Here is a 15,747-nt window from a genome sequence, read left to right on the forward strand (position 1 = left end):
AAATTACTACCTAATATTCTTTAGGCCAAATTACACTTGCATTTACTCCGAATCCACGAGTGTTTTCATATGATATATTTTTTCCAACATTAAAAATTTTCTGGTGTTAGCTTAAAAAAAACAAAACAACAAAGCTGCATACTTGCTTGATTCCAGACTTCCAGGGCATCACAATACTTGAGATTGTCGACATGTGCGGTTAACTGTGGTTTGTCATGAAGAGGTTAAGATCTTTTCCATTGAAACCCGCCCCTAGGAGCAGTGATTGGTTAGCTATATTCTAGCAGGCTGCAGGCTAGGTCACATACATACAAGCAAGCGTGCAGCTGAGGTACCACCATAGAGAGCAACCCAGGAAAGCTAGGGATCTGGGATGTTCATGTAATAAACTCAACCACAGGGATCCATGGAGCTTATTATATATAGGTGTCCGACCATATAAACTGGGCGATGGACCGGGCAATATAAGAAAAGGCTGCAGGTTTTCGTCATTAGACAAGTGATAGATGGAGTTGGGCACTAGATGTAGACATAGCTCAGGAGGAGATGGAGATGGCATTGAGTAGAGAAGAACAGATTGAATGGAAAGGCTGGAAGTAATAGGAAGCTAAAGTGCAAGCCCCCCCGGAGACCCTGGAGGAAACAGCCGCCCATCCAGCATGGTGAGCAGGAGCTCAGCACCTTATAATATACATGATTGACAGCTGGATCAATACTCTTTATAACATATAATGAATGCACCGGCATCTGTGGCGAGATTGTATCATATTACGTTGTATCATTGTATCAATCGGTTTTAGTCTATTGGTAAATATTGTGTAACAAATGTTACTGTTTCTTTTGTATGGCGTTTAGTAGTATAAGGTTTATGTATATACATTGCTTGATGTTGGTTCATTACTTAGTGAGACGTCACTCTGAAAGCTGCAATGTGTCTTCTTGTTTATCTGGGATTTTACAGCTGATTCCTATGCAGTAAAATCCCGACTCCCTGCTTACTGTTTGTCCTGACGTCACATATTGTATAAAATACTGTATAAAGGATCTTTCTTTGCAAGAAAACCTTATTTAGTGCCTTGTCATGAATTCTGACTGATGATACTGCAATGTGCTGCAGATCTCGGCTGGAAATCCTCTGAGATTTGCTTATGTGACTCAACTTTTCAGGGGTACGTGCAAAATTGGGAAAACCGAATGTGAACTTCTATAATGGAGAATCATGTGACTGTCATTCTGGTCCATATTTCGTATACATTGACTACTACTGTTCTGTTTTTAGAAATGTCTATGATGCCTTGCGGTTATGAATGGCTAGTGTGTAAGGGGATGTTCACATGGCAGAATTTTCTGCTATCATTTCACCTGAATGCCTTTTTTGCATCATGCACATTGGATTTCTGTAAGCTTTACGTTTACGTTCAAACGATAAGCTTTTGCTGAGTTTTTTTTTTTTATGTCGTAGATTTTTAATTAAAATAGGTTACTTGCATTTTTTTCAAAAATAAGCAACATCAAAAACTCCTTGTGGGAGCGTAGACTAATTCAGATGAAAGGGACAGTCACAGAAATTTTTGACAAACCTGCCGCACGTAAAATCATCATATAAGAGCATAGAATGCCACTGTGCAACCATTCTGTTGATGCATTGTTGTACCATATGTACAGCCCAATGCCTCAATAGTATGGTGCATTATAGCATGACCAGTCACGTGGGCACAATCGCCCACCAGCATGTATTGCTTCCATTGAAGCTCTACAAGGAGGATAGTCGCATCTTTCGTCTAGTTATGCAACATTTACTTGTTGAGAACTGGACAGCACTAGTTATGTGTAGTTGTAGTACGGATGAGCATGATCGATTCTATTCTGGTATTTGCCTTTGTGACTTATTTTTAGCATTGCTGGTGTTTGGTCCTGGACTCTAATGCCAGCTACTCTACTATAATTCAAACCCAGATCAAATAGTTAATGTCTTTTCTCTTACGCATGCCCCCTCCTACGCATTTTTCTGCTTCATTATCCATGTCTATCCAGCCCTTTCTCTCTCTCTCTAGTTTCTTTGAAAGGATGAATAAGATTAACCTTTCAGCCCTCAAAGCCTCATGTTAACTGGTGTCTTGGTACCTCTGTGAGACAGAGCTTCATGGTAAAAAAATAAACAAAACACAAACTTTGTACTTTTTTGTTTTCCCCAGACTGTTATTGGTAAAAAAAACAAACAAACAAAAAAAAACCTTCTGCCAGCAGGTGTATGCAAAAAAAAAAACCTTCTGCCAGCAGGTGTATGCAAAAAAAAAAAACCTTCTGCCAGCAGGTGTATGCAAATCTCTGAGAGCTGATTGTAAAATATTATTTGTATTTTCAGCCATTTTTCCAAGTGCAGTTTTTAATGCTGCAAAATATGAGGAAATAACTCTTTGAATGGTTTTTCCAGTCTAAAACTACAAGTTTAAGATTTCTCCAGTGCCTCCAATGGGAACTGCAGTCATGTGACCGCAACTTTGCTAAATGTTTTCTCTCGGCCACATTCTGACTAGACTGTTTCCGGTCATGTTCAATGCAACTGTATTGAGCAAAGCTGGAAACAGTCTAGTAGGAATGTGGCCTGAGGTAGGCATTTCATATACTTGTGGTCGCATGATCACTTTCTCCTGGCGCTGTCTCTGGAGAATCCGCACAGCGTGCAGTGTAATCAATTTGAGGATTCACAACTTTGCAGTCATACAGAGTGACTGCAGACTTGTAATTTAAGACCAGACAACCCCTTAAGTGCTTTGGGTATGTGCACATAAGTAAACGCTGAAGTTTGGACGCTGCGTATTTGCGCAGCGTCCAACCCGCAGCAACCAGATGTTACAACTTAGTGGAGGGATTTCAAGAAATCTCATGCCCACTATACAACCAGAGACACCCGCGGCTCACCTGCGGAGATGGACATGCGTCTTTCCAGACTGCAGCGTGTCTATTTATCTTGCGGAGATGGCCTCCGCAAGATAAATTTCACTTGTACATGGTGTGTACACGGACGTGGTGAATCTGCACGATTCAGTGAACACATGCGGATTCACCTGTGCTCAATAGCTGGCAGCGCTTTGGACGCAGCGGACATGTGCTGCATCCAAATCTCTACCAATTCCTGAACGTCTGCACATACCCTTAATGTATTTGCCCGAAAGTTGCACATGTGTTAAGTTCTGTTTTTTGCAAATGACAATACAGAAAATTGTTTGGCCACAAATATTGATAAATCACCATTAGACATGTGAAAAGTAAAGCTTGGAAAACATCAATGATTCTTCGTGGAATAGAGAAGTGGTGTGCCTTCGTGACCATAGCTCTTTTCTAGCAACTGAATAAGAACCACATTCTTGGTGTCAGTGCGACTCTAACTGCTAGAACCCCCAGACATTTAGGAGTCTGCCATCAAAAAATGATTGTTCAAACTAAGTTCAATGGCTTGGTGCACCCTTGGTGTGGCTAAACAAATCAGTGCACCTTCTCACCTACTTGTTTTCCCTTGGTGGATACATTTCTATGTAGTTGGGAGGAAGGAGGAGTTGGAGGCAGAGCTCTTCTCTGCTCCTCCCCCTGTTATCTACATAGAATCATATCCGTAGTAACTGCCATCTCCTAATATCATAGCTCCAAACCGTCCCTCATACTGTTGGACTGTCTCGATTTTGAGGCTGTGCCTTGCAGTCCCGCACGAGATTCTGCTTCTCCCGCACAGCCAGCAGGAGCAGCAGTAGACACGCCCTCTTGTATTAGACCACGCCCCCTCGTATAGTCTTCGCCGTAGGTTTAGAGATCTATATCTCAAAAGTTTGATGATTTTTGCCACTGCACTTTCAAAGTTTTCCCAGTTTTTCGGACTGACTGAGCTTCATTTCTTAAAGTAATGATGGCCACTGGTTTTTCTTTACTTAGCTGCTTTTTCCTTGCCATAATACAAATTCTAACAGTCTATTCAGTAGGACTATCCGCTGTGTATCCACCAGACTTCTGCACAACACAACTGATGGTCCCATCCCCATTTATAAGGCAAGAAATCCCACTTATTAAACCTGACAGGGCACACCTTTGAAGTGAAGACAATTCCTGGTGACTACCTGTTGAAGCTCATCAAGAGAATGCCAAGAGTGTGCAAAGCAGTCATCAAAGCAAAAGGTGGCTACTTTGAAGAACCTAGAATATAAGACATATTTTCAGTTGTTTCACACTTTAAGTATATAATTCCACATGTGTTAATTCATAGTTTTGATGCAGTTTTTATTCAGTGTGAATGTATAATTTTCATAGTCTACATATACTACAGGAGTGGAGCCAGTAGATAGTGGTGTTTGAGTGCATGCAGAGTTCACAGAGCTGGGCTACATTGCAATGTGCTGGATCTGTGAGGCGGCAGTGTGGACAGCGACAGGTGGTGAAATCTTTGCCTGCATTGTAAGCAGAGCTGCTGGGACACATCTACAGCCCTGACTGTACACTGGCATTGTTGTGTGGCCATTATACTGTATGCAGCATCATTTGGAGCCATTATACAGTACGGAGCACTGTGTGGCCATTATACAGTATTGAGCATCAAGTGGGGCCATTATACAGAATTTATTTAGCATCATATGTGGCCATTCTGTACGCAGCATCATGTGTGGCCATTATACAGTATGGAGCACTGTGTGGGCATTATACAGTATGGAGCATCATGTGTGGCCAATTATACTGTAAGCAGCATCATGTGGAGCCATTATACAGTATGGTGCATCATGTGTGGCTATTACTGTATGGAGCATCATGTGTGGCCATTATACAGTATGGAGCACTGTGTGGCCATATTTTCCCTTCCCCCATGACGGTACACCTGAGAGGGGATCCACCCAGTCAGGACAGGAAACCCTACTGAAAATAAAAGGGCTCTGTCACTTCAGTTGGGTTTCCTGTCCTGACAGGGACCCTCGTGCTGAACATGGCAGAAAAGTTTCCACTTAACCAGTACCCGTTCTGGCGTGGAAGAACAGGCGGTGCCTGTGCGTCGGTGTTAGGGTTCTGGATGCGCCGTCCGCAGGTCCTCCGGGGCTCTGCATCCGAGCGGGCATCTGTGCAGCACAGTCGGATGGCTGGGCTCCATCTGTGGCTGCCACGCCGCCCTCCTCTCTCTGTCGGTGTCCAGGTGCGGCGGCCGCTTCCGGGTCGCCCGTCTGACATCACACGCAAGGCACACTGGCGTGACGTCGGAGGCAGGCGCCGGATCCAAGATGGCGGCGCCCCTGAAGAAAACGCCAGCCAGTGTAAAAGGACTCCAGCGGCACGGCAGAGGAGGGGAAGGGCCACGATTGGGCACCGGAGGAGGCGGGGAGTGCTGTGCATCCTCCATAAAAGGAAGGATGACCACAGAAGATGCGCTCATGCCCAAAAGCTTCATCATGGAAGTGGGGCAACAGGAGCAGCAGCAGCCACCATCACAGCAGCAGCCGCATCAGGAGCTCTCGCCAGATGCCTTGCTGAGCCACCAGCATACCAGGAGCAGCCGCTCAAAAGGTAGGAGCAGCTGTCGTCCTGTCTGGCAAGACTCTTTGGCGTCCAGAAGGGACACTGCACATGCATCTGTCCAGCCTCCGAAACCGGTAAACTTGACTATCAGCGGTGGTGAGTGATCTACGTGAATGTCACCCTTAAGGTAACAGGGTCCAATTTTCTGTTTGATCACTAGGGTTCGAGGAAATCTAGCAACAAAAGAAAGAACTGAGAATGTGCCCTTTGTAAAGTTCTGCTTGCAGTTCAGTGGCAGAAGGACCTCTGCGCCGACTGCATTAATAAAACTATACAGGAAGAGACCCCTAATTTTGCAACTAGCCTTAAAGCCATAATACAGTCAGAAATAAGACTCCTTAAAGGGACACTGTTACCTGAATTTGGAGGGAACAATCTTTAGCCATAGAGGCGGGGTTTTTGGGTATTTGATTCACCCGTTCCTTACCCGCCGGCTGCATGCTGGCTGCAATATTGGATTGAAGTTCATTCTCTGTCCTCCATAGGACACGCCTGCGCAAGGCAAGATTGCCTTGTGCAGGCATGTACTACGGAGGACAGAGAATGAACTTCAATCCAATATTGCAGCCAGCATGCAGCCGGCGGGTAAGGAAAGGGTGAATCAAATACCCAAAAACCCCGCCTCCATGGCTAAAGATTGTTCCCTCCAAATTCAGGTGACAGTGTCCCTTTAAAACTGGCCCTTAAAAAAAAAAACAGGGAGGAAAAGCCACAAGGTGTCTACGGATTCGGATGCCTCTCGGAGATAGTCATAAATCATCCCGGTCTCCCTCTACCTCCTCAGACAGTGATACAGGGGGTCGACCATGTTTTCCAACTGAGGATGTAGAAAAACTAGTTAAATCAGTCAGGTCTGCAATGGGTCTTAACCCCTTCATGACCTTGGGATTTTTGGTTTTTCCGTGTTCGTTTTTCACTCCTCTCCTTCCCAGAGCCATAACTTTTTTTTATTTTTCCGTCAATTTGGCCATGTGAGGGCTTATTTTTTGCGGGACGAGTTGTACTTTTGAACAACATCATTGGTTTTAGCATGTCGTGTACTAGAAAATGGGAAACAAATTCCAAGTGCGGTGAAATTGCAAAAAAAGTGCAATCCCATACTTGTTTTTTGTTTGGCTTTTTTGCTAGGTTCACTAAATGCTAAAACTGACCTGCCATTATGATTTTCCAGGGCAGTACGAGTTCATAGACTCCTAACATGACTAGGTTATTTTTTACCTAAGTGGTGAAAAAAAATTCCAAACTTTGCTAAAAAAAAAAAAAAAAAAAAAAAAAAAAAAAATTGCGCCATTTTCCGATACCCGTAGCGTCCCCATTTTTCATGATCTGGGGTTGGTTGAGGGCTTATTTTTTTGCGTGCCAAGATGATGTTTTCAATGATAGCATTTTGGTGCAGATACGCTCTTTTGATCGCCCGTTATTGCATTTTAATGCAATGTCGTGGCAACCAAAAAAGCGTAATTCTGGCATTTCAAATTTCTTTTCTCGCTACCCGGTTTAGCGATCAGGTTAATTCTTTTTTTTAGTTGATCGGGCGATTCTGAGCTCGGCGATAAAAAATATGCGTAGATTTGATATTTTTTTTTTATTGATTTATTTTGATTGGGGTGAAAGGGGGGGGGGTGATTTAAACTTTTATATTTTGTTTATTTTTTTTCACATTTTTTTTTTAACTTTTTTTTTTAACTTTTGCCATGCTTCAATAGCCTCCATGGGAGGCTAGAAGCAGGCACAGCACGATCGCCTCTGCTACATAGCAGCGATCTGCTGTTCGCTGCTATGTGGCTGAAAATCAGGTGTGTTGTGAGCGCCGACCACAGGGTGGCGCTCACAGCTGCTGGCGATCAGTAACCATAGAGGTCTCAAGGACCTCTATGGTTACAATTCTGAAGCATCGCCGATCCCCGATCATGTGACGGGGGTCGGCGATGACGTCATTTCCGGCCGCCCGACCGGAAGTGGTGGTTAAATGCCGCTGTCTGCGTTTGACAGTGGCATTTAACTAGTTAATAGGTGCGGGCAGATCGTGATTCTGCTCGCACCTATTACGGGCACATGTCAGCTGTTCAAAACAGCTGACATGTCCCGGCTTTGATGCGGGCTCACCGCCGGAGCCCGCATCAAAGCAGGGGATCTGACCTCGGACGTACTATCCCGTCCGAGGTCAGAAAGGGGTTAAAGAGAAGACACCTAGGTCACTTGAGGATGTCATGTTTGGTGGGTTAGAAGAAAAAAGGAAATGTACGTTTCCGGTCAATGCAAAAATAAAAGCATTGATCGAAAAAGAATGGAAAAAACCCGAGAAAATGGGTACCTTGCCTTCTTCATCAAAAAGGAGATATCCTTTTGAGGAAAAAAACTCTGAATCTTGGGAGAAAATTCTAAAATTGACGGTGCGGTGGCCAAATCTTTGAAAAAATCATCCCTTCCATTAGAAGATTCCGGTGTCCTAAAAGACCTGCTTGACAAACAAGCAGTTTTTTTTTACACATCTGGGAAGCTTCAAGCTGGGGGCTTGAAACCAGCAATAGCTGGGACATGTACGGCTCGTGCTCTCATGGTCTGGCTACAGCAGATAGATCAGCTAAGGCAGTGTTCCCCAAGTCCGGTCCTCAAGAGCCACCAACAGGTCATGTTTTCAGCTGGTGGTCTGCATGTATAGGGACATGATAATTGGCATCTTTAAGATCTAATTCGACCATGAAACACCTGTCAAACAATAGCTTTATTGCTGTTTTCACAGACTCCATTTTAAACGATTGGACCCATAAGAATTTATTCAGGCCTTTAAGGTTGATGATGGTCCGAAAGGAATTGTCTGGATTTTTAATCAAGAAGAGGGGGGGGGGGGGGAATAAAACCCCTTACCCCTTTGCGCTTTAGGAACCTGCACCAGTACACCCTTCTGTTGAAGTTCCTGGACCTCAGATTCTTATGCCAGTTGTTCTGCAGATGTTCTGAAAATCAAACTTTAGTCCTGATTTAATAATGTTCAGGACCCATGGGCTACTGGAAATATTAAGCCAAGCCGGATAGAAGGCCAGAAGCCTGCCTCCCACCCGGTCCGGCAGTCATTGTGGCTTTCTGTTGTCCCAAAAGGAGTTGAACATGTAGCCTCTACCTTTCTTCCTATTGGTGTCATATCTGGGCTTCTCTCTATTTGACATAATAACATAGTAACATAGTTAGTAAGGCCGAAAAAAGACATTTGTCCATCCAGTTCAGCCTATATTCCATCATAATAAATCCCCAGATCTACATCCTTTTACAGAACCTAATAATTGTATGATACAATATTGTTCTGCTCCAGGAAGACATCCAGGCCTCTCTTAAACCCCTCGACAGAGTTCGCCATCACCACCTCCTCAGGCAAGCAATTCCAGATTCTCACTGCCCTAACAGTAAAGAATCCTCTTCTATGTTGGTGAAAAAACCTTCTATCCTCCAGACGCAAAGAATGCCCCCTTGTGCCCATTACCTTCCTTGGTATAAACAGATCCTCAGCGAGATATTTGTATTGTCCCCTTATATACTTATACATGGTTATTAGATCGCCCCTCAGTCGTCTTTTTTTCTAGACTAAATAATCCTAATTTCGCTAATCTATCTGGGTATTGTAGTTCTCCCATCCCCTTTATTAATTTTGTTGCCCTTCTTTTTACTCTCTCTACTTCCATTATATCCTTCCTGAGCACCGGTGCCCAAAACTGGACACAGTACTCCATGTGCGGTCTAACTAGGGATTTGTACAGAGGCAGTATAATGCTCTCATCATGTGTATCCAGACCTCTTTTAATGCACCCCATGATCCTGTTTGCCTTGGCAGCTGCTGCCTGGTACTGGCTGCTCCAGGTAAGTTTATCATTAACTAGGATCCCCAAGTCCTTCTCCCTGTCAGATTTACCCAGTGGTTTCCCGTTCAGTGTACGGTCATACCATCTTCTGTTAGTGCCCCGCCTGTAGGTGGGTCTTCCTAGGTAAGGGAATCCTTTTTTACTATCCCCTCTTTTTCTAATAGTTCATTCAGAACACAGAACTTTATGTTTGTGTGTGTGTAGCCCATTCACTATCCCCATCTATTCCCCAACCCCTGAAGATGGCTGGACCATGATTGTAAATACATCATTGTAAATACACACCTGTACTTTGTATCTCCCCCACCTCATTGTAGATTGTAAGCTCTCACGAGCAGGGTCGTCTTATTTTGCTTTAATTATTGTATTGTTAACGTTGTTACTTATGACTTTTGTGTTTGAAACTGTTAAACTGTAAAGCGCTGCGGAATATGTTGGCGCTATATAAATAAAGATTATTATTATTATTATTATTATTATGTGCCCCTTCACATGGAATGCTGCACAGCTTTCATCTGGCCTGCATGTCCCCCTGCCAACATTTCAGCCAGATGGCTCTACGGGCCGAATTAGAAAGTGCCGCCGATCTGGCCGCCAATTTCACCGAATCTGCTGATGCAGCAGCAAGATAAGCTGCAGCCCCCTGAATCATAGGAAGGGAGGATAAGATTTCACTTCTCTGAGTTTTATTTTTAAGTTGATCCTCTAAGCTGTCCAGCCATAACATCATAGAGTGTGCTGTACAGGTGGCTGCAATTGACGGTCTGAGAGTCCCTGCTGATGTTTCCCAAGCTCCCTTGAGAAACACATTGGCTCTCCTGTCTAGCGGGTCCTTTAAAGTTCCCAAATCCTCAAACGGCAGCGAGGATTTCTTGGAAGCCTTAGCCACGGCTGCATCAAGTTTTGGAGCTTTATCCTATGTCGCAGATGCTGTCTCCTCAAACGGATATTTCCTCTTAACTGATGATGGAAGAGAACCTTTCCTTTCAGGCTTTTTCCACTCTCGTGTAATGAGGGAGCTTACTTTGTCAACTACAGGAAAACATCTACGAGATTTTTGGTCTAGTCCTTTAAACATGACATCCTGCATAGATTTCTCTGACTGGTTTCTTCAATTCCTATAGTGTTTTTCACTGCCTTGACGAGGCGGTCTATCCGGTCAAAGGAAAAACATGAATGACCGTACTCGGTCTCTGAGGAAGATGATGATGTATGGGAAACCTCTGATTTCAGCTCCCCTGAGTCACTGTCCTCAAATGAACTTGGGGATCTAGGATCACTTTCTCTAGATCCTCTATTTTGAAATAGGGATTTTACTGAACCCCTGACCTCTTGTCTGACCATCTGCCTTAGGCTGGTAGCAAAATCTGGTGTGTCCTCTGCTATTAAACATTGAATACACGGTCCACATAATCTCCTTATGTGGTCAACCGGGAGAGGAACTCCACACTCAGCACATTCTTTGTGTTTAGATTTAGAGGACCGTTTTTTCCATTATAGACAAGGAGAGAGGGAATATAAGGGGAGACATGCATCACTAGGTGAACTTTCTCGGCGATCACTTACCCCTATAGTAACCGAGTGGTACCGTAGATTGCGGGGGGACCCTCTCAGCCATTGTAACATCCTTACGGCTTGAGGATTTTCCAGCTTTAGAACTTTGATCAGCTCTATCATCTCCAGGACGACTACTGCCACTAGATCGCCGCTGGGTGCTCACTGTTTGGGGCTTCTCCAAGGATTGACACTGCTGCTCAGACTGCAACAGTTCCTGCTCCTGAGACTCCATTGTAACATGGATAGGAAGCATGTGGTAGCCCATACGGAATCCTTAAGTAGCTGGCCCCTTTAGGTACCTCCCCCTGATGGGGTCAGCAGGTTAATCCAGGTGGACTGCCTGGTACATCGCATATGGGAGGCCTGTCCCCCAGAAGCTCGCCCCCTTAACGGAACCTCTCGCACAGCTGTGCTAAATGTTGCCCTTAATGGCCTCACCTGCCCCGGAACCGCCAAGCGCCTGTATCTCCCCGCTGTATACTGCAGGGTGCCGCCATATTCATCACCACGACCCCACTGCACATGCGCCGCATGTCGTCAGTCCACGCCGGCCACAATCCACAGGGTGCCGCCAAAATCACCGCCGCGGCCCAACTGCGCATGCGCCGCGCATCATCAGTCCTCGCTGGTCACAATCTACAGCCATAATTACCACACATATGGCGCCGACACTCACCAGGCCCCCCGCTATGTCCGGAACGCCGCCACACGTGCTACACACCGCCGGTCCGCCATCTCCGCCGCAGGACTTCGGAAGACAGGCCTCCCATAAACATACAGACCTGTACCTGTGGCGATGGGACACTCCAAAGTCAGCACTCCCCCCTGAAGGCTGCTTTCCTCTGCTGTTGCCTACCCCCACAGCCCTCTGTGGTGTGGCACCTCCAGCGCACCGGACCCGACCGAGGAAGGGGAACCCCTGCTTCCAGAACCGGCCTACCGAGCCTGGGTACTGTCGTCAGTCTTCAACTTTCTTTTTAAGGCAAGTCTGTAGGGTCCCCTGTCAGGGACAGGAAACCAACTGATGCGGGAGAGAGGTGCCGCCCTTTTATCTTGTTAATGCTGTCATGGCGACTGAATAAACTGGGGGTGACTTTAGGACTATCATAAATCAGAAATCCATGAATCAATAAGTAGCCTTTAAAAAATTGGTAATGGGTTCCTTTGGATCTGAAAGAGGCCTATTGCCAAGTGCTAATTAATCCCTCCAGTCAGAAAAATCTGAGGTTACCAGTAAAAAAAAAAAAAAAAAGGGGAGAACGATTTACTATTAACAGTTGCAGTGTCTTCCCTTTGGTCTTTCCTCTCCTCCCCACCCCGTCTTCACTAAGCTGGTGACTGAGATCATGGCATTCTTGAGGAACAAAGAGATAATCATCATTCAATATCTCAATGGCTTCCTTTTTAGTGGCAGATTCACCAGAACAACTATCAGTCCAAATAGTTCTAGCCATCTTGGTACAAAAGGACCAAGGGTGGATCATAAACTGGGAAAAATCAAATCTCAAACCAGGAAAACAGAAGTTTTTCTATTAGTTCTGTTGAGGCTATGTGCACACGTTGCAGATTTGACACTGGTATTTTCTGTGCAGATTTTGCATTTCTTGACAGAAAATACAGGTCAGAATCTGCACCTTGATGGTATGTGCACACGTTGCAGATTTTTGTGCAGATTTCTTCCTTTTTTTTAATTTCTATTATGGAATGGGTGCAGAAACTCAGCAGATCTGCACAAAAGTGACACTGTCCTTTTTTTGAATCTGCTGCGTTTTCCGTGCAGATTTTTCTGCACCATCAGCACAGCATTTTTATTTTTTTTTGCCATTAATTTACATTGTGCTGTAAATCACTTGCAGATCTGCAGCGTTTCTGCGAGGGGGGGGAAAAAAAGCTGCAGATCTGCAGGAAATCCGCAACGTGTGCACATACCCTAGTCAGAGCACCAGTCCTTTTTCCTACCAGCACATAAACAGGAAGATCTGATAATCAAAACATTGTCTTTTCAGGAAGGAGCACAGTTCTCCATTAGAAAGCCATAAGGAGCCTAGGCCTAATGACGTCTTGTATTTGGTGTATTCAATTCCACTCTAGATTTGTAGCAGGAGGTCTTGTCTTCCTGGCACAAACAGCCAAACAATCTGGACGAGAAGATAATGTTATCAACAAGAATATGTGCACACGTCAGGATTTCTTGCAAAAATTTTCCTGACAAAAACCGGACATTTCTGCCAGAAATCCGCATGCATTTTTTTCGCGTTTTTTGACGCGTTTTTTCCCAAATGCATAGAATAGCGGGAAAACGCAGAAAATCCGCAAAATTAATGAACATGCTGCTTTTTTTTACCGCGATGCGTTTTTTTTGCGAAAAAAGCGCATCATGTGCATAAAACATGCAGGATGCATTCTAAATGATAGGATGCATAATGTATGGGTTTTTAATGAGTTTTTATAGCGTTTTTACCGTGAAAAAACCTGAGCGTGTGCACATAGCCTTAAGGTCACTAAATTGGTGGATCCTTTTAGAGAATCTTCAGGAAGGGAATCGATGGAATCTGTCCCCGTTTGTAACATCACTACCAAAATGAGTCGCAGCGGATGTGGAGCTTACGTACAAGAATGGTACTTCCAGAGTACTTGGCCAGGTTCAATTCTCCTGAAATCACAGGGAACTCTGAGCCATTTGGGAAACATTTCAAAGGTGTCAAGTGTTTCTGGAAAACCAGCATATCAAAATTATATCTAACAACGTCACAAGTGTCTCCTTTCTCAAACACCAAAGGGGTCCAAAACCTCACCATGTCCAATTCTTAGCTGGAGAAATCTTCCCTATGGGCAGAGAAGGTGGTTCTCTCCATATCAACAGTACATTTAAAGGATCTCAAAATTGGATCGCAGATTTTTTTCAGCAGAAAGAAGGTGGTCATCAGTGGACACTGAACTTGGAGGTATTCCATCAATTGACACAGTGCTGCAGGTCCCCCCCCCAGTTAGACCTATTCACTTAAAAAATGAACGCAAAAGTACAAACGTTTTTCTCTATGATTCCAGGAGATAGTGTCTGGAATAGATGCTTTATCCCAGAGATGGAACATGAGCTTGGTATGCGTCTTTCCTCCGTTTCCCCTTAATTCCAAAGGTACTGAGGAAGATTCGGAAGACCAGGCCAAAAGTGATCTTAGTTGTTCCATTCTGGCCCAAAAGGAGTTGGTTCACCCTGCAAGCTCAACTTGCTCTAGAGAGCCCCATCCTATTACCACTGAAGGATGATCTTTTGTTTCAACGACCAGAGTACCACCAAGATGTAGGGTTTTTACAGCTGCCAATCTGGACTCTGAGAGGCCAATCCTGAAATATCTTGGGTTGTCTGATTTGAGTATTATCCACAATCCAGAAAAGTAGGAAACCTGGAACTTCAGTAATGTACAGTAAAATCTGGATAAAATTGTGCTCTCAATATAATGAAGCAATGTCTGATATCTTCAAACATTCCAAAAATCCTGGACTTTCTCCAATCTGAATTTGACAAAGAGCGAAGTTATAGTGCCCTAAAAGTTCAGATATCCGCTTTAAAGTGCCTTCCTTGATTATCTGGAGATTCAAGGTTTGTCTACTAAAAATCCCTACCTAAGAGTTCTTGAGGACTGTATTATACTTAGGTTGGACCCAGCATTTCTACCTAAAGTGGTAACATCCCTTCACATGAGTGAAGAGATCATCCTTCCCTCCTTCACCCTGCGCTTAGTAACCCGATGTTTACCCTGGTTACCCGGGGACTTGAGGATCGTTTGTCGCTGGAGAGCGGTCTGTGTGACAGCTCTCCAGCGACCAAACAGCGACGCTGCAGAGATCAACATCGTTGTCGGTATCGCTGCAGCGTCGCTTAGTGTGACGGTACCTTTAAGGTACCTTCACACTGAACGATATCGCTAGCGATCTGTGACGTTGCAGAGTCCTGGCTAGCGATATCGTTCAGTTTGACAGGCAGCAGCAATCAGGATCCTGCTGTGCCATCGTTGGTCGGCGCAGAAAGTCCAGAACTTTATTTTGTCGCTGGATCTCCCGCAGACATCGCTGAATCGGCGTGTGTGATGCCGATTCAGCGATGTCTTCACTGGTAACCAGGGTAAACATTGGGTTACTAAGCGCAGGGCCGCTTAGTAACCCGATTTTTTTTTTTTTTTTTTTTTTTTTTTTTACCCTGGTTACCAGTGTAAATGTAAAAAAAAAAAAACAAAAACCTACATACTTACATTCCGGTGTCTGTCCTCTCCGGCGCTCTGCTTCTCTGCACTGTGTAAGCGCAGCAGCCGGAAAGCACAGCGGTGACGTCACCGCTGTGCTCTGCTTTCCGGCCGGTGCTTAGTGCAGGAAGCAGAGCGCCGGAGAGGACAGACGCCGGAATGTAAGTATGTAGTGTTTTTTTTTTTTTACGTTTACGCTGGTAACCAGGGTAAACATCGGGTTACTAAGCGCGGCCCTGCGCTTAGTAACCCGATGTTTACCCTGGTTACCAGGGGACCAGCATAGTTGGTCGCTGGAGAGCTGTCTGTGTGACGTCTCTCCAGCGACCACACAGCGACGCTGCAGCGATCGGGATCATTGTCTAAATCGCTGCAGCGTCGCTTAATGTGACGGTACCTTTAAGCTCGGCATAAGAAGTCTGAGAGAAGAGGCCCTGGGCAATATAACCAGTCAAGCCCCCCCACCCACCCCCTATGCCGTCCCTGATTGTAACTAGTGCTTTTTTTTTTTTTTAGAGGGGAGGGGCTTAAATTACAAGCATACTCCC

General features: G+C 44.8%; 1 protein-coding gene across 1 annotated transcript in view; it reads left to right on the forward strand.

Annotated features, from left to right (window-relative positions):
* Window positions 1-320: 320 nt before the first annotated feature.
* Window positions 321-15,747, forward strand: part of FMN1 (formin 1) — a 429,179-nt gene continuing 413,752 nt past the window's right edge. The window contains exon 1 of the mRNA XM_069732424.1: window positions 321-662. The gene's annotated coding sequence lies outside the window, so the exon portion shown is untranslated. The remainder of the gene's footprint in view (window positions 663-15,747) is intronic.

This window comes from Ranitomeya imitator, chromosome 1 (genome assembly GCF_032444005.1).
Source record: "Ranitomeya imitator isolate aRanImi1 chromosome 1, aRanImi1.pri, whole genome shotgun sequence".
Classification (NCBI taxonomy): domain Eukaryota; kingdom Metazoa; phylum Chordata; class Amphibia; order Anura; family Dendrobatidae; genus Ranitomeya; species Ranitomeya imitator.